Source organism: Aristolochia californica, unplaced genomic scaffold (assembly GCF_029961685.1).
Source record: "Aristolochia californica isolate CCGP_79_NKW_82.1479 unplaced genomic scaffold, dmAriCali1.0.hap1 SCAF_1, whole genome shotgun sequence".
Classification (NCBI taxonomy): domain Eukaryota; kingdom Viridiplantae; phylum Streptophyta; class Magnoliopsida; order Piperales; family Aristolochiaceae; genus Aristolochia; species Aristolochia californica.
Window position 1 is genome coordinate 54,400,420 of NW_027181770.1, and position 22,674 is coordinate 54,423,093.

The window sequence follows — 22,674 nt, forward strand, 5'->3', positions numbered from 1 at the left end:
AAGATAGGGATGGGTTTAGGGTTTTTTATGTTTTTAGGTGCTTTCTCCGTATTTTTCCAAACAATCGTGACACTTATAAGGCCCATAATTGAAAATTCAACATTCAAGATTTTAAAGTTGCTTCAGCATTCTCTCCTATTTTAACTTATCTTGGTAATTGGTACGTTAAGGCGCTGCAATCTCTTGAGCGCGTGTTTTTTTCACCCTCGGTAAAGAAACGAGGAACTCAGCTGGCTTATTAGCTTCTCATTTTGGACAACTCTCAAGAGTATTTTATGCGGATTACTTGTTGAATTTCACGACATTTCTTTTTCAGGGATCTAAAATGGAAAATTGAGATCAAGAATGATGAAATAGAGAAATGCAGGAAAATAGAGGAAAGATCGTCTTCTCCAGTTCTTCTATAAACAATACCTGAAATTGCCACCGTCTTTTCTCTTCTCACTGTTTCATTTTATCAGTTCTCGTACTCTCTCTTCTCCGTTCCTGGGCGCCCCACTTTTACTCCTGCCCGCTAATTTGATCTCGGTTGAGTTCTTCGGATTCCAAACGGGAGACCCAAATGCTCGGATCTAGAGGTGACTATTTGGCTTCTGTTTTTGGTCATCTTTCGGATGATTTTATCGTATGTCATTGCAGATTTTCAGTTTTTTTTTTAATTTTTATTTATGACTTTGTTTCACAAGTTAGCGAGTTCCGGTAACTTATCGTTACTTGAATGCTGCACTGAAGGATTGGATACGCAGTGGTTTTATTTGTTCCTCTGTTAATTAAATCTTACGAAGTGGGAATTTATTCTTCCTCGCGTCTTAGAGAGCAGTTGTTTATGTTCGGTTGAAAGTTAGGCTCTAAGACTTTGAGCTTTACAGGATTAGGGAGTCGTGGTTGTATGGATTTTTGTCAAAAAAGATTCTTAACTTGTGACCAATTCCAAAGATCTTCAAATAGGAGATTGCCTCTTATGGAGATTACATTTGAATCTCAATTTTGACTCCTGCTTTTTAAAAACTTGGGAAATAGATGGTCAGATGGTGCTAAGGAGGGGACAGTCTTTCTTGTCCTATTCTTTTTCGATTTTCTTGTTTTTTTTTGTTTTTTGTAATTCTGTTTGTTGAAAAATCAAAATTAGTATAATGCTCTCTTGTAAGTGTTATTCTTGAAATGGGGGGTTGAGCTTCTATTTACCACAATCTCTTTCTGTACTTTTTCTAATCTAATTGAACGTGGCAGTCTTTTGGATCCTTTAAATTGTTGCAGAACAACTACTGTTTATAACTGCACTTGTGTGCATGTTCTAATTTAATGGAACACGAGAACCTTGGACTTTACATTTCCTTGTACTTAAATGAGAGTATTGGCTTTCTAGTGACTAATTGTTGGTGGTTAAAATAAAATTGTGCTACTTGGGACTAAACAGGTCATTGTTGAATATGAAGATGTTTTTAGCTTCAAGGCCTTGTTAGAAGTTTGATTCTATGTTATTGCTGTTTCTTGTTGGCAACAACTCCTTGGGGGATCCTTTTGTGCCATATTGGTAGTGGCAGGAATCCTATGTGATAAAACTTTGATGAAAGGATTCAAAAGACTGTGTGTTTATTTCTTTGACATAGCAAAGGACTTGAAGGATGGGGACAAAAAATCAAGTGACACATATTTGGATATCGGATGAGAAGTACAAAATCGTTTACCTTTTCGTAGACTAATAGGCAGGTCAAAATCAGAGACAACAGAATCTGCAGGCAATGAGGAAGTTGGTTGATCATGAGAAGAGAGCTCTGTAGAGGTAACTGCTAGAGGCATTGCAAGAGTATGAGAGCGACGACTGTAAACACGAAGAGGCAATGAAGAACTCGATGACGCTGGTACATCCAAAACTACAACAGGAGCAGGACTATCTAAAGGAGATTCAGGTGATATAGGAAGTTCAGTAGATGATGAAAAATATGGAGTATGTTCAAAGAAGGTCACATTGGTTGACACATATGTTTTCTGTCGAATAGGATCATAACATTTGTACCCTTTTTGTCAAAGAGAATATCCCAAAAAAACATACTTGACAGACCGAGGTGACAACTTATCGACCGAAGTTCCAAGCATATGAACAAAACAGATACATCAAAAAATACGAGGAACCACACCAAACAATTTACAATTGGGTTTTAGAACCTGAAGAGGAACTTGACCACTCAAAATAGATGAGGGCATACGATTAACCAAGTAGCATGAAGTTAAAACTGCATCTCCCTAAAAAGATTTAGGAACATCCATATGCAGTAATAGTGTCCTTGTATCCTCAAGGAGATGCAGTAATAGTGTGCTGGAATCAGCCATTAAATATCACCAAACACGACAATTCAGTACACTAGAGCATCAATTAACCAAAGGGAAACACTTTTCCCAAATTTCAATATTTGCGTAGTCATGTGGGCCCCACACCGAATTCAATTAGGGCAATGTAGCACCCAATTCATTCAATTTAGAACCAATAGTGATCAATTCCTGCAATTGAGACCATAAATCAATGAAAGAATGACCTAATTGCAATAAATCAAGATGGCATAGGCTATATGGATGATGACGCAGGTAGATTTGAGAAATTTCTTCAATTTGGATCATCAGACACTTCTAAATCCCAATATTCAGTCAAATAGAAGCAGTAATCATTAGTCAATAGGCTAAGATATGTTGAAAAAGGAAAAAAATGAAACTTTTACCCTACACTCCAGAAATTTGGGAAAAAATTTCAAGGAGATTGCTGAAAATGGATAGAAGAACTACAAAATCCAAAGAAACTTGTCCAAGACTTGCGTTACTGCTTTGGTACCATGAAAAATAGGTGATTTGGGGAGAAAACAGAAGAGAAAAAGGATTTATGGAAGATGGGCAGCTTTGCTGCCTTGGAATCCGAGCCAGAAAGATCCTTCCTGCTTCTTTATAATCAGGGTTTAAGTAAAAATTGACGAAAGAACAAAAATGCCCCTCAATACTCAAAATTACATATCTCTTAAAATACATGTCTAAATTGAATGAAAATTTAACTAGAGATAAAATAAAACATTTTTTATCTAAAAGCCATCCCAAAAGAGAAAAATGTAATATTGAAAATATAAGAAATGATCAAAATACCCCTAAACTTGTATTTTAACAAATACCATGGATCGACATCTCGAATACTGAACTAGTTTTACAGTGTTGATGAGTGAGAGGTCAGAACAGTTTTTAATTTTTATTTTATTTTTAATGAAATTGGGTCTGCAGATGTTTAGAGCTATTTCTGTTTGACACTACTTGTTTGTGACTTCTTTCTTTTCTATTCTAGTTTTTAACAAATTCTACTTATTTAATTTTTGTGTTCCTATATACTGGTTTTATTTTGGAAGGCATGTTATGCAATCAAAACTTAATACACAACCTTGTCAAGTACCGCTGCCGTGCTTGATACTTCTCAGTCCTTCATACCATTACATAAACATATTAGTGATGTACCCACCGGTGTACATGTCTTCAATTTCATCGATGGGAGTGAAATATGTACTTTTTGGCATTGAACTTTGTTAAGAAATAGTCCCACATGGATTAGTGAATACAAAGATCTTGAATTTATTAGTTGGGAAAGAGGTTTCCTAAGTTGGTTAGTCATTTAGGGATAGGGCCTCGAACCCAATTTAATATGGTATCAGAGCAGGTACTCATATGTGGGCCTGCACCTAAAAACTATCTACTTGTAGAGCCACAAAATAGGGCCTACATCTAAACTACCTACTCCTAAATTATCCACTTGTAGAGCCACAAAAGAGGGTCTACACATGAGGGGGAGTATTAAGAAATAGTCCCACATGGATTAGTGAATACAAAGATATTGAGTTTATTAGTTGGGAAAGAGGTTTCCTAAGTTGGCTAGTCATTTTAGGATAGGGCCTTGGACCCAATTTAGCAAACTTGATACCTGGTAATCATATTTTTAAAATGAAAAAAAGACTAGGATTTCTGAAAGGAGCAATGATCTCCAAAAATGTAACCATACAAAATTACAATAGCATGGGAAAGACAGAAGCAGAAGATATCAATAGGAAGTCATACTCTACTTGGTTGACTTGTAAAATAACAAATATTAAAGAAAACAAAAGATTTTGGCCCAACACTTAGCTTAGCAATGTGATTCCTGCTGATGCCTTTTTCTTGCATTCTGCCTTGCCAAGAATTCCCTTGTAACTACGAGAGATTCCTTCCCCTTTATGGATGGAGGATTTATTAGAACCTCAATCTCTCTGGTTTCTTTGCATTATTGGTATCTTGGACTTTTGTTGGTTATTGGTTGTTGGTGAGGGTCTCCACCATTCGTGGGTGTGGTGAAAAAGAGCTTGCATAAACTAGATGTCTCTATTGATTACTTGATATCTCCGTGCTATGTCTCTATTGTATTACTTGACGTTGCTTCTTCACATGGAGGGTAAAACCAATGCAAGTTTGGCTTAGCTGCTACTTCCTTGGATTTTTCATAAATTGTCTTACCACTCCTACAACAAAAGCTATATCTGGTTTGGTCACTTTGACATACAAAGCTCTCCAAATAACTTTCTATGCTCTTTTTTCTTTTCTTGAAAGAGTGATGATTTTATTGCAAGAAACAAGAAATTACATCAAGGGAGACCTTCCCTTTCAACAAGAGACTGTAGGGTGGGACCCAATGTAGCACAAGAGTCAGTAACTGAATTTGCTAATATGGGGATGTGAGACTAAGTACAAGGAATAGTAGATATAAGATCCAAAATGTCCAAGAATATAGGTTAATGTCGCCAGGGGGGAATGTAGAAGATGACCACCAAACCAATAACCACCTTGGAGTCACCTTCCACAATGAGTGGGCCATTGAAATGCTCATGAAAGATGTGGAGGCCATGGAGAAGACTAGAGAGCTCAGCAGTAGTAGAGTTTACAATACCAAGTGGCTTGGAGTAGGAGAGGAGGGGGTTGCCCTTAGAGTCATAGAGCACACCACCGAATCCCGCGACCCCAGGATTTCCAAAGGCGCTTTCATCAAAGTTGAGTTTGAGATGGCCAGCCTCCAGGAGGGGGGAGTGCATGAGCGGACATTTGGGCGATTATTCTCTAGTTGGTGTGAAGGGAAACATTCATCAAGCAGTCGAATTCCTTCCTGGTGTGCATCCAACCCGAGATGAGGCTAGTGGCATAGTAAGAAACTTCATTAGCCATCTAGAAACACAATTAAACCTCCGAGAATTCCTTTCCTTCCAAAAGCACCAAGGGATGTGGGCCATACAAGTAGAGAGGAGAAGCTTGCCCAATTTGGGGAGACGAGCCCCAAAGGGGAAGCGACTCATATCGCCAAGATCATAAGGAAGACAAAATTGAATGCCCAAATTACTGAGGAGAGAAGTCCAGACCCGCCAAGCGAAAGAGCTGAAGAGGGAGATGATTAACAGTTTCTTCTTCCAAACCATAAAAGGGGCAAATAGGATCCAAAGATGAGTTGCCACGTCGAAGGAGGTTATCAGCAGTGAGAATTATGTTGAGGCAAGCACTCTAGAGGAAGAATTTCACCTTATGAGGTGCCATGAGACGCCATGCGGTAGCAGCGAGGTGAGTGTGAGAGGCCTGAGTCCAGTCCATGAGAAACTGGTACGCCGAGGAGACTGTGAACTGCCCGCTGTCTTTGGGGAGCCAAATCATTCAGTCAGTCACATGACCCTGAATCTTAATAGAACTGAGACCATCAACCAAGTTACAAACAGTGAGAGCTTACTCATCAGTGAAGCCACGTCTCAAATGAAGATCCCAAGAGCCGTTAACCCAAGCGTCAGCGATAGATAGATCACGGCGGGTAGTGAGCTGCAAAAGCAGTTGGAAGGAGTTGATGAGGGGGCCATCTCCACTCCACTAGTCTATAAAAAAATTCAGGCTGGAGGCATCACCCGCAAAATAGTGAATAGCAAAGTGGAAAACCGGGAATAAGTGGAACATAGATCTCTAGATGGGAGAGACGTGGCACTGGCTGCCATCAGTAATCCATCTAGCACCATGTTGATGAAGTTTTGCATCACCATCGGCTTCCAAAAAGCAACTGAAACGGAATTGAGCTTCCAAAGCCACTTGAGAAGAAGAGCCAACTCCATTTCCTTAGTGTGTCTAACCCCCAATCCTCTCAATAGTTTTGGTTTACAAACATCATCCCAATTGACCAAATGGTATTTAAACTCATTGTTGGCGCCATGCCATAAGAACCGCCTTTTGTTCGAGTCAATGTGCCGGCAAATGGAGACAGGACAAGGCAAAAACAAGAGGAAGTAATTTGGGATCTCAACAATGCAAGAAAGAACCCTACCCATCCAAGTGGAGAGATGCCACTCAAGTCTCTCGATGACAGGGGCCCAGAGGCCCTTCCTTGGGCTGCAATATGTGAGGGGGAGGCCAAGATAGGTGACGGGGAGAGACATGATCGGGCACCCAAAATGTTTGCCATGCACTGGAGAAGGTCCAGATGTAGATGAAGTCCTAGTATAGCGGTTTTCCTCCAGTTAATCTTTTGGCCCGATGTAATCTCAAATATGCCAAGGAGAGCCTTGGGCTTGTGAATCTGATCAAGTGTATTGACCCCAAAGCAAATAGTATCATTAGCAAACTGGAGCAAAGGAATATCAAATTCATTCTGGTCAGACACCACACCAAGCCACTCAAGTCCTCTAGCAGAGTAGAACATAGAAGACAAAGTACTCAGAAACGAGGTTGAAGAGCAGTAGGGAGAGGGGGTCCCCTTTTTCGAGTGCCCTTGAAAAAGCCACAGACTATGCCGTTGAGGAGGAGAGAGTAGGAGGTTGATGAGATGCAATTACGAATCCAAAATCTCTATCAGTCCCTGAAGCCCATGTGCTTTATAATGTCCTCAAGGAGTGCCCAGTTAACATGACCAAAGGCTTTTTCGAGGTCTAGCTTGAGGACAAATTGGGGAAGACCAGATCTGGAAAGGTGATCAATTACTTCATGAGCTGCCATAGCGGAGTCTAGAATGTCCCCTCCACGAATAAACCACGAATAAAAGTGCTTTGTTCTCTATGGATGACAGCAAGGAGGGTAGCCTTGAGTCTGCGGGCCAGAATGCGAGCAATGATTTTGTAAGAGCTAGAGGCAAGACTAATCGGTCTGAAGTCACCTGAGTGCTACACACTGACTTTCTTTGGAATTAGCGAAATGAGAGCCCTGACAATTTTGAAGGTAATGCCATGATAAAAAAAAATGTGAACAATAGAGAGAATGTTCATCTTCAAGGTAGGCTGACAATGCTTGTAGAAATCTCCATTATATTCATCGGGATTGGGGGTCCTATCACAAGGGAGGCCCAGAACGACATCTTCAATCTCAAGGTTGGAAAAAGGAAGCTCAATAAAAGTGGTCAGAGCGGGCGAGATTGAGGAGAACTGGAGATGAGAGAGTCGTGGTCAGACGTAACATTCTTCTCTATAGAGATCTGTGAAAAAACTAATTAAAGCGTTAGTAATAGAGGTCCTATTTGAGGTGACTTCATTATCAATAGACAAAGAATGAAAGAATTTTGTGTTGGCATCCCTCTTGGCCAGCCACTTGAAGCGGGCCTGTTGCTTCCACTACACACGCTCAATGTATACAAGAGACTGAAATTTATTTTGAAGAGGAATGCGATGAGAGGATTCAGCAGAAGAAAGACACCTTTGCTCTTCAATCAAATCAAGGTCGGCAATGGGATTGGAGAGAGGACTTTTCGGCAATGGCGGAGGGGTGACATTTCGAGAGCCCGGATTTAAGCTTGCCTTTTAAGTGTTTCAGCATACGTGGAAAATTCCATCCATCATAGTTTGTGTGCCCGAGTTCCGACCACCAGGTATCAATCCGGTTGACAAATTGCTTATCAAGCCACCAAACATTATCAAATCGAATAGGAGCGGGGCCCCATTTATTGAACTTAGTATTAATCTAGATAGGCCAGTGGTTAGAACCCGCTTGGTTCAAAACCGTCCCACTAGCATTAGGATACAACCTCAGCCAATCGGCAGTAGCAAAAAAATGGTCAAGTTTGGATAGGATGGGTGGCCGCTGTCTATTTGACCAGGAATAGGTCTTGCCAGAGAGGCAAATTTCCTCCAACTCAAAGCTCCCAATGAATTCAGCAAAGCATCGCATAGTGGAATTGATTCTGGTGGTGGAAGGAGATTTATCACTACAGTATCGGGTAGCGTTGAAGTCACCAACAATGAGCCACAGGATATGCAAGTGAGGAAGGAGATCAAAAAGTTTGCACCAGAAGGAGCTATGCTTGCGATAGTGAGTGGGTCCATAGACAACCGCAAGACCCTAGATGAAACCAGTGTGCTTATCATGCAATTTTTTATTAAGTACCAATGACATAATCTAGCAGTCAACAATAGTAGTGTTCCAAAGGAGGAGAATTCCCCCTGAATGAACCTTTGGTTCGTAGATGACACCATTTGTTTCTGTGTGGGCACTATGGATCAGATAAGTAAGATGACACCTTCAAATATTATCTTGTCAGTTGGAAGGAGGTTTGTCTCCCTTGGTTTAGGGGTGGTTTGGGCATTCAGCCTACTAAAGACATGAAGTATGCCCTCCTCCTTAAATGAAGATGGAATCTCAATTCCGAGCATAGCGGTTTGTGGAAGAATATGGTGAGATTCTCTCTTCAGCTCATTGGTCATTGGTGGAGAGAGGGAGGTGCTCCTCGCTTTCTGTCCCCGATATGGAAATCTGTATACAAGCTCCTCCCTACATTCAAGGCCGTGAAATCCTTCTATCCTGGGCATGGGATGACTCTCCTCTTCTAGACTGATGAGTGGTATGGCCCTCACCCCCTCATTGAGGATTACCTTGGGCTATCTAGGATTGCTATGGATTTGTCTTGCTCGGTGGCTGAAAGGTGGAACAACCAGTTGGAGCCATATCTTTCATTGGGGTTTGAATAATGAGGAAGCCATTGCCTTCTGCTCTTATCCAGCCTCAACAGTGTCATCATTCGGGATCGAATACACGATAAGTTGATTTGGAAGCCAAGTGTTAAAGGTATTTTCTTGGTTGCCTCAGCTATTCCCACATCAAGGAAGATGACCCCAACGTGCCAGAAGACAAGGCCAATTTTGCCTGGAGACTCTCAACCCCAAACAAGATAAAGTTCTTTTTATGGACTACCATTAGAGAGCAAATCCTTTTTTCTGAAATGTTGATAATTTTATTTCAAAGAAAGAGAAGATACATCAAGGGAGACTTCCCCTAACAACAAGAGATTGAAGAGGGGGGGGGGGCGCTAATTTAGCGCACAAATCAGTAGCCGAATTGGCTGATCTAAGTACATGAGACCAAGTACAAGAAATGGTGGATACAATGTCCAAAATATCAAGAAAAATCTGCCAATGTCGCTATGGGGGGAAGGATGAGGTGGAGCACCATCCGATGACAATCTTGGAGTCTCCCTCAATCTTGGAGCAACCTGGAAAGCACTGTCTTTTGCACTATGGGTATGATCACTAGTTGGCTGTACACCAGGAAGAGTTTGCCCCCTAGGCGGGTATTTCTCTTCGTTGGAATTGGAGTCTTGTGGCTCATATGGTGGGTCCCCAAAGGGTGCCTACCATGGCTGAATGGGTACATCCTAGTGATTGCATCAAGCTGAATTTTGAGGAGAGTGCTTTGGGGTGCTCGGGGTCGGCAGGTGTGGGGGGAGTTTTTAGAAATCACAGAGGAGAGATCATTCTATTTTATGCGGGGTCAGTTGGTATTGCAGACTCCAACACCGCTGAAGTGACTGCCCTTCTCCATGGAGTAAAAATTTTCAATGACCTTATGCGTGGAAAATTGCTCATTGAAGGGGATCCCAAAGTTGTTATCAATTGGTGCTCTAGCTCGGCTTCTCCCCCTTGGCATCATTGGCCCACCCTTTCTTCTATTTTTGACATTGTATCTACCATTTTTTGTACTTGGAATCATATTCCTAGATCAGCCAATTCCTCGGCTGATAGATTAGCTAAATTTGGAACCTCTCTGCAATCTCTCATTGTATGGTACGGTCCCCCTACCTAGTAATTATGCTCTTTGAAGCTTTTTAATATAACTCAGCACCCATATGGCTGGCCTCTGCAGAACTCCGAGTATGGCCATCTGGGATCCTTCCCCTTGCGACTGCATTAAACTCAATTTTGATGGAAATGCTATTGGCTGTTTTGGGTCGGCTGGAGCAGGCGGTGTCTTCAGAGGTCACAATGGAGGCCCTATTCTTTCTTATGCTGGTCCGGTGGTCATTGTTGATGCTAATACTATTGAAGTTAGTGCTCTTCTGTTCGGCCTCCAAATCATCAGGGATCGTCTCCATGGCAAGTTAATCATTGAAGGCGACTCGAAGACTGTCATTAGTTGGTGTTCCAAAGACAACTCCCCCCCTTGGCGCCACTGGCACATCACTGATTGTATTGTTGTCATTGTATCTTCTATTCATTGTAATTGGAATCTCATTCCTAGATCAGCCAACTCTTTGGCTAATAAATTGTCAAAATTTGGAACTTCCCAACAATCTCTCATTGTTTGGGAAGGCTTCCCTCCTTTGTAATTTGCTCTTGTGAGTTTTTGTCTTAATAAAAATCAGCATCATTTAAAAAAAAAAAAAAAAAAAAAGATTACAACAACCCCAAAGGTCATGGAGAATAGAGTCAGTCAAGCATTGACACTTGGTCTCTTGTAAAATTACAACCGAGGATTGGCATTTGGCATGAAATTGAAAATTGTAGCTCTCTTTCGGGCATATCCAATTCCGCACACGTTCCATGACGTGACGATCATTTTCAACCATTTTTGTTGACTTTGGAGTTGGGCAAGTCTCTCGGTAAACAGCCTTGATAGGTCACGCCCATTTTTTTAGCAAGATCCATCATGCGACTCCTTGTATCTTCATCATATTTGCTTCGCTCCATCTGCAAAGCCTTGATCAATTCATGCGCACTGTCATTCGACTGGGGGAAGGAGATCCCTCTAGTCATAGGGTCAGTTGGAAGAGGAAGTTGATTATTGGATTCTCCCAGGTGGATGGTCCTGGGTGGGTTTCGTCGGTGACGTTGGTAAGTGGTCAGCAGCGGTGGAGAGGAGAAGTTGCGGGGTCATGTTGAGGTTCATCTGGTGGGAGGTACCTAGGATGGCTGGTAACAGACGATGAAGACTTGTCATCCGAGTGCTCAATTGGAGGGGAGGTGGGGCGGGATAGAGGTTGAGTAATAGAAGAAAGTGGGGGATCCATTGGAGCCAGGTGAGATGTGTTGTCGATGGTGCGTGTGGTTGCTGCTGTGGGGTGAAGTAGGCAAACTTCTGGTCAAGGAGAGATGGATGCGGGTCTAGGGCTTGAAGTGGTGAATGCTAGTTGTAGAAAGAGAATTCATCCGCTTCTGAGTGCTGCTGGGATGAGTCCAGGTGCGGGTTATGTAAGGGTGGGGGGGATGGTGGAGACGGTTGGGAGGCATTATGAGTGGAGTTAAAGTGGGGCAGTAGGGGGAAGGTGGGTGGTGAGGTGGCGGGGTTTTCAGTTGAGAGGGGCTCCACATGTGAGAAATAGGAGCCAGGTGCTAGGGGGAGGGTCTTGGTATTATTTCGAGGTCTCTCTGCTAGCCAGGCCTGGCAGGAGACAAATGGTCTCAGGGTGGCAGGTCTGAAGTTGGGGGCTTTCCAAATGTGGGGGATTAAAGTTTGAATTTGAAATGAGGGGGGCTTGTTGCAGGATCAAATGGGATGGTAGAAAGGTGTTGAAACAATCTTCAACATCATTGAAGTGTGGGCAATTTAGTGGGTTGGGCGGGAATCGGGCCTGGTTGGCTGGGTCTGTTATGGTCCTGGGTTAAGTACCTATGTGCTGGGTCACCCCGGGTTGACTGAGTGGGCTGAGTTTCCTCCCTGGCTAGTTCGCCCGCGGTCATCCAGGAGTCACAGAAGAAGTCGTCGAAGACGATGCTGATCCAGTAGGCAGAGCTTTCCACTGTGAGTTTCATGACGGTAAGCCCAGAGAGGAGGCTGTTGGGATTGACTAAAATTCGGGCCGAATCGTGCCTTCTCCTGCTTGCTGTGTGGTCATCCAGTCTGACCAGAGAGCTGAAGGAGTTGGCGATGAGTTGGAAAACACTTTCGTCCCATAGCTCAGGTGGAAGACCAGAAATTTGGAGCCATTGGCCGAGAAATCGGCAGTGGGAGGCAGGACTTCAATCACGAACACAAGTCACAAAGGCGGTAACGGGAAGCCTGGTAGCCAGCCATCGGTCACCAATGGACCGAAAGATGACGGGCCATTCGCTGGGTCGTAGGTAAGAGCATTGCAGTTAGTAATCCAGTTGCAGTTGGTGGCCGAACAAGACTGACCCCTCCTCCCCATCAATTAACATGCATAAAAAATGGCAATGGCTGCAAAAGCCAACTTTTCCAATCTGCTGCGAAGCAGGTGAGGGGGTAGTTTAACAGTTGGTTGTATCAGGGGGTATTTGTGGTTGGCTAATAGGGGGGCGGTTGTTTGAGATAGGCGAGGTGGTAGGAGTGGCACTGGGTGCTGTAGGCAGCTTCGCAGGCATTGAAGAAAACGAATACAACCAAAGGAGATGCTGGTGGCTTCGAGGATGGCAATATGCCGTCTGAGCAAAACTAACTAATGGAGATTCCTTAATGTCATTTTCTTGCTGTTTCCGTACCTTGCTGTGATTTTACATTTCTACCCATTGGCCCTGCAATGTATCTGGGCCATAGGACTCTAGAGGATATCTTCTTTTCTTGTATGCATGTCTTTGCTGGATTTGATGATAGTATCGTCTTCGTCCATGGGCGTCAAGACCATTAAGGCTACAATTATCATCATGCTTGCAAATAGTCGTGTTTCAATTGTTAAGTGTACATTCTACCTTTTTTTATTGGTGCTATATGTTGAACATGGAAATGTTACTTGTGGTATATACATCGGTTGGTAGGCTGCTTTTCTAAGGTTAGTCTTGTAATGATCTTGTTTTCCTCCTGCCATGTGCGTGCGGACGTCATTTTTTGGCTTAGTGATTGATTCATAAGACATTGCGATTATTATCATATTTTAACCTCCACAATTATTTCAGAAATAAAAAGAAAGACTACTGTATATTTTCTTGACTCCCTGAAAGCTAAAATATACAAATCATAAACTCTGTACCTTTTTTGTCTTGAACCCTTGGATTATTGTTGTAGACTTCTGTACGTTTGATTTTATGTTACTTGGTAGCAATGTTTTGATTGTAGGCTACTGGTGTCTTCCAAGTGTTTCGTAGTTGGTTGACATTTTACTCTCTTGTACAGATCATATGATCTTTGGGATCCTATCACCATAGGACATGCGCTTCATACTGCTGCTGCCATTTCTTGGGATCAAATTGTTCATTTTAAATCCAAAGTGTTCTTGATGGGGTAAGCACTGGGACGAAATGGTTTTATATTTCAAAGCTTTGAGGAGATGGACATACAAGGAGATGCAGTGCCATCAGAACCTGGGCCTTCAAATGTCAGTTGGTGTCCTTCAGGATTCATGGAGAAATTGCAATCTGTTTCTCTGAGTTCCCAAGAGGAATCCTTAAACATCAAACAGCCTGTGAGTGTCTTTGAACAGGATGAATTGTCATTTCAAAGTCCCTCACAGATTTTGTGGGTCACAGGAAATTTTTCTGGAGTGGTACCAAATGGTTTTTATTCTGTTGTGCCGGTGAGTTACCATTTCTGCCAATATCTCCAAGTGTGCACTGTTTTTATTTTGTTTGGAAATTTTTTATTACACCATGTTCTTATCAATCTCTGGCAGCTGAACTCATAAGAACTCAGTGCTGGAGGTTTAGCAAGATTGATTCTTCTCAGGAACACATGCTCTGACACACACTTAAGAACATGAAAGTGCTAAGAAGTTACTGGAACTATTTAAAAAAAAAAAAAGTTACTGGAACATCAAATTTTTGCCAAAGGAATTGAAAGTGCCCGTGAGTGCCTGTGAGTGAGCTTGCAATTGAGAATTTGATCTTAAAGATCATATAATGACATTGTAAGTTGATAGGAACAGTTATTTAGTAAGATTTGAATGCTCACTGTACTTTTTTTTTTTGTTTTTCAAAAATATGTATTTATATTAACAAGAGAATATTTACAAAGGATAAGGGAGCAGATCCCTTACAACAAGAGATTGCAGAGAAGCTCCCTGCTTGGCAAGTACATTAGCTGCCGAATTTGCAGATCTCGGAATGTGAGAGCAAATACAAGAAAATGATGATGCAATATCTAAAATCTCCTAAAATATGTCCCAATGCCTCCATGGCGGAGGGGAATTACGTTGGCACCAACCAATCACTACCTTGGAGTCCCCTTCAATGTGAATAGGCCCACAGCAGTTGTCTTTGAACACACGGAGCCCATTAAGAAGGCCATGTAACTCCACCGACGTAGAGTCTGAGATGCCTAACGGACCAGCAAAAGAGAAACACTGATTTCCAAATGAATCTGAAATCACACCCCCAAAACCAGCGATCCCCGAATTGCCAAGAGAAGAGCCATCAAAATTCAATTTTAAGTAACCAACCTCCGGGGGAGTCCACTCCTTCATTACTTGAACCTTGGTCCCAATGTGCATCCTTGCCAGATTGCTCTAGTTATCTCGAATGGAGGTGTCCTTAAAAGAGCAAAAAAACTTTTTAGTCAGAAGCCAGGTGGATATTTGCCCTGTCACTCTTTCAGCTACTCTTGCCTCAAATTCACTTTTAGCATCAAACCTCCTTCTATTCCGTTCATTCCAAAGCCCCCATTGAACGAAACTAGCGCAGGCTGAAATTATCAATTTACCGAGACCAGGAAGGGGATAGCCAAGATCCACTTGCAACAACCGATCAGATCAGTAGATATACAGAGTTGCATCCCCAACTTGCATAAAACAGAGGTCCACACATTCCATGAGAATTGACATAGGAGTAGAGTATGGCTGGCGGATTCGGCTTCATTGTTGCAAAAATGACATAGTGGGTCTATAGATGGGTGACCTCTTCTTCAGAGCACATCAGCCGTAAGAATTTTACTTTGGCAAGCGCCCCACATGAAGAATTTTATCTTTGGAGGGGCACATAGATGCCAAATGAAGTAAATATCATGCTCACTTTGCGTCGGATCCCAACCATTAATGTATCTGTATGCCGATGAAACTGAGAATTTTCCGCTTTTGTTAGGCCACCAAATGAGCTTGTCTGCATTGGAAGGCCTTATTCTAACATGATTCAAAGAATCCAATAAACTGCTTGCTTCCATAACCCCCGTATCAGATAGACCCCTTCGGGGATGTAGGTTCATACCAATGCTCTCTGTACTGTTAACCTGATTGTGCCTTGGGCTTTATATTTTAGAGAAAGAAAGAGAAACCATGAGAGAAAAGTTTGTGCAGAAGATGGAGAAGAGAAATGAGGGTAATTAAATGTGCTTCCATAACCCCCGTATCAGATAGACCCCTTCGGGGATGTAGGTTCATACCAATGCTCTCTGTACTATTAACCTGATTGTGCCTTGGGCTTTATATTTTAGAGAAAGAAAGAGAAACCATGAGAGAAAAGTTTGTGCAGAAGAGGGAGAAGAGAAATGAGGGTAATCAAATGTAAGGAGAAAAGGCTGAGAAGAGTAAGAAAGAGATTGAGTGACTGAAAGAGAGAAGGTCGGCTGTTAAGTTTCTTTTACTTAAGTCCTGTTTTCTATCTTTAAAATAATGCCCCCGACACTATACATAATGAACTGGGGAAAGCTGGAAATATGAAAACTTGGACCTCTTTATCTATTCTCAAACAAAGATTTATTACAGTTACAAAAGAAGGGAGGAAAATCTTTACAAAAGAATTGTATGATTAGTTGTATTGATTGGACAAGATATACATTTACATTTCAAGAAAAAAGATGTACATTTGGCTTTTATACAAGTGTTTGCATACTTATAGGTTTTAAATACTGAGCATCTCTTTTCTACTTCCTATGTGGCAGTAAGAGTTCCCACGCCTATTAACATGTGCATCCAACAAACTCCAAGATACATTGTATGCAGATCACTTCTTGACTGTTTTTTCCTACAATTAAAACACTGCTTACATGAAAAGATACTTGTTAAAAATAAAACTCACGTAGGAGTAGACCTGCCTTATTCTTCCTCCACAATTAGCTTTCTGCCGCTAAGTCAGTGGTTCATAACAACTCCCCCAGCACTTGACTTGAATCTTGTCCTCATGGTTCAACTGAATGGTTGCCTTTGTCTTCTTCTGTTATCTTGTGTTGGCCTTCCAAAATCTCTTGATTGGCAGGTCTTGATCTCTTTCGCCTTCATTACACTTGTCAGAATCATCTTTGAATTCTTTCAAGTCTTCTTTGCACAGTAGTTCATCATCTGAAATCTCGTGTCTTGCATTCTGCTCAAGTACCGGTCACCTTCAGACATCTTCACTTTATTTACACACGGCCATTATCATTCAGGAGCATACTACCTCATGTGAAGTTCCAGATAATGCAGCCAAATTGCTCAAGCAATTGGACACGCAGTATTGTCTCATGATCCAAGCTTAGCACTAGTTAGAAATTGTCTTAAAAAATAGTTTATGAATGCTGGCCATGGTTTGGTGGAACCAAAGAGGACGTGACATGTGTCATCTGCTGGGAGTCCATCATACTCCCATCAGCAATTTGTACTCCCTAGTTGAGGCACCTTTTGGACTGGCAATTATGCATGTGGTGAGACTGCACTCATGAAGTTGCAGTTACTGCAAGTATCTATAAGGAAGGTGTGTGGCTGGTGTTTGATCAGGCCATTGACCCAAAAAGGTATGAGGCGAGCTAAACTTGGTGGGTCCATTACTTCCATGTGAAAGAGATCAGCCTGTGGCTGAACTTTCGCTTCTTCTATTACCTCTGGATTCTCCATGTTTATGATTCATCTTTTCCTAGTTTCAGCATGAATAATTTCTGCCTCTTGCTCGTGTCCCAAAATCATTACAGTTGTAGCACAACCTTTTCTCACTTCATATTAACATCTCTGGCTCTGTCAGATTTTTGTTGGGCACTTTCAGTGGAGCACCTTGGTTGGCTTTCCTTCTGACTCATGTGATTGGTGTTGTGCTAACATGACTTGAATTTCTTAGTGAGAAAGGTCTTCCACTTTTTCTAGCCTTCTTCTGGTTTTCCTTTTGCTTTCTGGTTAGGTCGATGGCTTGCAAAAAATTTGTACTGGAAACATTTGAATCTCTAATGCAATCTCCTCCTATAGGTTGCTCATGGAATAACCAAGGCATTCTCTAGCCACTGCTGCACTCGGGTGGCTACCTTTCAAATTCTACCTAATGTTGTGTCATTGATCTAATCTGCTTCAAATTGCTAAGAGCCACATCAAAGTTTTCATATTCAATTGGATCAAACTAAACATGAAGAGCTTTATTCAGTCCTTCCCATAAGAGGTTGCTATGCAAACCCTTCCAATACTTGAACCAATGTCCAACATCACCATCAAAGTGAAACGAATACAAGAGTTACACTATGGTCTTCCTCTTTATTCTGGTAGTGGAAGAGCTTCTCTTTTCTGTAGATCCAACTATTTGGGTCTTCATCTACCATGCTTTTGACCTGTGGAAAATCAACCTCAAGTGGTTTGAGCTTGAACTCTCGGTACGATGCTCTCGCTCGTCTTTGAGGTGACAGGTGAAAAAACTGATGCCCCGGAAGCCTCTGTGTCACTACTTTGGTTGTTGACATGGCACTTGACCCTAAAGCCTCTTGTGTCATTGGTAGTGCCTTTTGTGAGGCAGGTGGAGGAACCTCTAGCACCTTACAGTAACTCCTAGAGGGGTTTGTTGGGCTCGTACCTTTGCCAATTTTGGCTGAACTAATTTTTTATCATCTCTGTGAGTTGGTGGTGGTTCCGTTAACTGTCTTTGTTAAGGAATAGTCCTCATGGATTAGTGAGTACAAAGATCTCGAGTTTATTAGTTGGGAAAGAGGTTTCCTAAGTTGGCTAGTCATTTTGGGATGGGCCTTGGACCCAATACCATTGGACCCAATATCAAATGGTATCAAAGCAGGTACTCATATGTGGGCTTACACCTAAAAATTATCCACTTGTAGAACCACAAAAGAGGGCCTACACCTAAACTATCCACTTGTAGAGCCAAAAAAGAGGGTCTACACCTAAAATTATCCACTTGTAGAGCCACAAAAGAGTGCCTATACCTAAATTATCCATTTGTAGAGCCACAAAATAGGGCCTATACCTAAATCATCCACTTGTAGAGCCACAAAAGAGGGCCTACACGTGAGAGGGAGTGTTAAGGAATAGTCCCACATGGATTGGTGAGTACAAAGATCTTGTGTTTATTAGTTGGGAAAGAGACTTCCTAAGTTGGCTAGTTATTTTGGGATGAGCCTTGGACCCAACTTCACAGTCTTCATGCATCTTCCTTACAATCTTTAGTTGGCCTTTGAACTCACTGCCATGCTCGTCTATGTTTTGGTTGAATGGACCCAAATCCTCCTCAAAATTGGCCTTAAGCTCATTAAGAGCATTTGCTTTGGTTGGGTTGAAGAAGCCACCTTAGTGTCATTGGGCTTGTTATTTTGAAACCTCGGATCTTGCCAGATCTAAGGTTGCACTTGGAGTCATGTTCCTTGTTAAGGAATAGTCCTACATGGATTAGTGAGTACAAAGATCTTGAGTTTATTAGTTGGGAAAGATGTTTCCTAAGTTGACTAGTCATTTTGGGATGGGCCTTGGACCTAACTTTACATGGTATCAGAGCAAGTACTCATATGTGGGCCTACACCTAAACTATCCACTTGTAGAGCCACAAAAGAGGGCTTACACCTAAACTGCCTACTCCTAAATTATCCACTTGTAGAGCCACAAAAAAAAGGTCTACACGTGAGGGGGAGTGTTAAGGAATAATCCCACATGGATTAGTGAGTACAAAGATTTTGAGTTTATTAGTTGGGAAAGAGGTTTCCTAAGTTAGCTAGTCATTTTGGGATGGGCCTTGGACCCAACTTTACATTCCTAAAGTGGCTAATGGTTTTACTGACCCTCTGGTTTTTTTGTTTTTTGAAAGGCGTTAGCTTATTGAGAGGTGTTAAGCCACAATTTGTTGGAGTTTGAAGACAATTGTTGGCTAATTCTTCTTTACAAACATTTGAACATACATGCTAGTCTCCAGAGAGTAGAATCTTCAAGGTCACCTCCCATTGATTCTTTAGTAAAGAATGATAGTCTGGCTGCCTTAAATGTCTACAATAATCAAATTAGGCAAAGGGTGTGGTGAAGGCCAACGAGGTTGAGGTGAAAGAGTACCTAACATCCACAGTAGGACGAATCACATGTCTGAGAAGTGTAGAGACAAATTTGGCAAAGCAGAGAGGGCAAACCAAGTGACACATGATAGTGGAAGCTCCAATCAAGAGTCAGATTGATCACAATAAGTAAAGATGACTTGAATTTTGACGGGAGTGCTTTCGGCTGCCTGGGGCCGGTGGGTGCGGATGGAGTCTTCAGACCAGAGAGGAGAGACCGTTCTTTCCTATGTGGGGCCGGTTGGTATTGCTGACTCCAACTCCGCTGAAGTGACTACCTTTCTCCATGGGTTAAAATTTTTTAAGGACCGTCTTCATGGAAAGCTCCTTATTGAAAGGGCTTCCAGAGTTGTTATTAGTTGGGTGCTCTAGCATAGCCTCCCCCCCTTGGCGTCACTGGGACACCATTTCTTCCATTTCGGACATTGATTTTTTTTTCAACAAGAGATTGAAGGGTTGCTCCATGTTTGGCAAACACATTTGTTGCCGAATTTGCAGATCTCGGAATGTGAGACCAAATACAAGAGAAGAGTGAAGTAATTTTTAGAATCTCCCGAAAAATGTCCCAATGGCACCACAGAGGAGAGGATGCACACTCGCACCAACCAATAACCACCTTCGAGTCCCCTTTAATGTGGAACGGGCCACTACAGTTGTCTCTAAAAACATGAAGTCTATTAAGGAGGCCATGGAGCTCAGCCGACATTGAGTTAGAAATGCCTAATGGGCCAACATATGAGAAATACTAATTACCGGATGGATTCGAAATAATTCCCCCGAAGCTAGCAGTCTCGGGATTACCGAGAGAAGAACCATCAAAATTCAACTTTAGGAAACCAGATTGTGGAGGAGTCCATTCTTGCATAACTTGGACCTTGGTTCCAATCCACATCTTAGCCATGATGCTCCAATTATCCTAGATGGAGGAGCCCACAAAGGAGAAAAAAGGGCTTATTAGTAAGGAGCCAAGCAGAAATTTGTTCCGGCACACGGTCAACGACTCTTACTGCTGATTCACATTTAGCATCAAAACACCTGTGGTTGCGTTCATTCCAAAGCCCCCTTGGAATAAAACCAACACAGGCCGAGATCATCAGCTTCCCAAGACCAGGAAGGGGAATACCAATGAGCGACTTGCTGAAGGAGATCAGATCGCCGACATACAAAATTGCGAATGGAAGTCCACACATTCCACGAAAAAGAACACTGTAGCAGGATGTGACTGGTGGTTTCGGCTTCTGCGTTACAAAGAGAGCAGAAGGGGTCGATTGATGGGTGACCTCTTCGTCTAAGCACATCTGCCGTGAGAATCTTACTGACTCTCTTGCTAGAGGGGGTTTCCCTTCAATCTTTCTTTGTTAGGAGTCCCCTTCATTTGTTGTAATATGACCTTGGGACTTTCGAATAAAAAATTGCCTTTCTCCAAAAAAATAAATAAATAAATAAATTGAAGAAGAAAAATATTGGCTGTTTCTGTCGGCAGGTGTTGCTTCCCGGAGGTAACAATGGTAATCTCAAGATGTTTGGGGGGCACACCTACTAATTGGCGTGGGGTGTTTGGGATATGGTGGTGGTGAAGGGGTAGAGAGTAATAGGGTAGATAGGGAGGAAATAATGTTTTGGGTAGGTATCTGGTAGTTGGTGAAACAACGTTTTTGCCGCCTTCCATGCTCACCACACCAAAATTGTTACTTTCCTATTTGAATGCTAAAGTTCATGAGGTTAGATTAGTATCTTGGCTACCTATTGGACATATTGCATATGGTGGAATTTTTATTTGAAACTATGGTTGGGAAGAGAGACAAGGTGCATAGGGACAAAATTAGTGTTTCTGAAGTTTCATGGTTATAGGACAGATTTGGGAGTTAGGTCAGGGAAAAGGAGAGTGCAGTTTGGTAGTTTAGGTTGTTAGATCCTAATTTATGGTGTTAGGGATCTACACCCTATATCAAGTGTTTTTGGGATAAGGACTTGGGATGGTTTGCGATTGAAAAGAAATTAGGTTTTGGATTTTATAGGTTTAAGGGATGCGGAGTGAGGGTTTAAATTGACTGGTGAGACTCTTAGGATGTGGGAGGACACTTCTAGAGAGATAGGGAATTCTCTAGGAATACTATTTTTTTTTTTTTTTTGAAAAGGTGTGTGTAGACTATTAAAAGAAAGAGAGAAGTAAAAATCAAACCTAGGAGAGAGGGCCTTCCTCCACAACAAGGTGTTGGAATGTAATGCCCGCCTTAGCCTGAAAGTCTGCCAAATGATTGGCAGAACAAGGAATGTGCTTCCAAGTACAATTCAAAAGGGAAAGTAAATTACAAATTTCTGAGTACATGTCCTAGTGACACCACGAAGGTCTGATGGAGTTTGCACACTAGTTAATGACGACCTTTGAGTCTCCTTCGATGCAGAGTGGGCCAGTGAGCCGGCTAGAAAAAAATTGAATTCCGTTAAGCAATCCCAAAAGTTCTGCTGTTGTGGAGTCAGAGATACCAAGAGGGCCCGTGAAAGAGAAGAGGAGATCACCGTTAGCATCATGGATAACTCCTCCATATCCCCAGGGCCAGGGCAACCAAGAGCGCTCCCATTGAATTTAAGCTTGAAGTGGCTCCCAACAACCAGCTGCTAATTTCCTCTAAAGTTTGAGCTGCTGAAGTTTCTGAATTCTTTTTGATTTAGAAGCTAGATAGATACTTGGCCCGTAATGTAATCAGTCAGAATTTCAGTGGGGGGAAGATTTGAATTTGAATTTCCTCCTATTTCTTTCTTTCCATAGTCCCCGTAGGATATGCCCAATGCAACACGAGAGAATCATCTTTCCTAGCTTTGGGAGTCTAGTGTCAATGAGTGAGAGGATAGTGGATGACAAATTTGATGCAACGTAGTACTGGAGCCCGATTTTGTTTAAAAGAGAGATCCAAATAGAGTGGGCATAATGGCAAGATAGGAGAATGTGATTTGGTTGTTTCTAGGGGGTCCGGGATTGAGGTATCTCGTCGGATTAAAGAGTCAGAGGTGATGATTTTATTCCTGCAGGCAGTCTAGATGAATTTTTTTGCACGTGGTGGGGCAAGGAGGTTCCAAGGAGTGGCCGGAGAGTGATTTGATTGGGCTGAGCATGTGTTACAGAGGAAGTTGTATGTTGAAGCAGTGGAGAAAGACCCTTTTGTACAAGATGCCCAGATCAAAGTATCTTGTTTGTCAGTGGGTTTGACTTAGGGTAGGCTTGATAGGAGATTGAAAGCCAGAATGGCTTTAGAATCCGAAAGATGTCTTCTGAGGTTTAAATTCTATTCCCGGATTTCATAC

General features: G+C 42.1%; 1 pseudogene; it reads left to right on the plus strand.

Moving 5' to 3' along the window:
- The first annotated feature begins 294 nt into the window (after nucleotides 1-294).
- LOC137951327 (probable serine/threonine-protein kinase SIS8) overlaps nucleotides 295-22,674 on the plus strand; it is a 53,289-nt pseudogene continuing 30,909 nt past the window's right edge.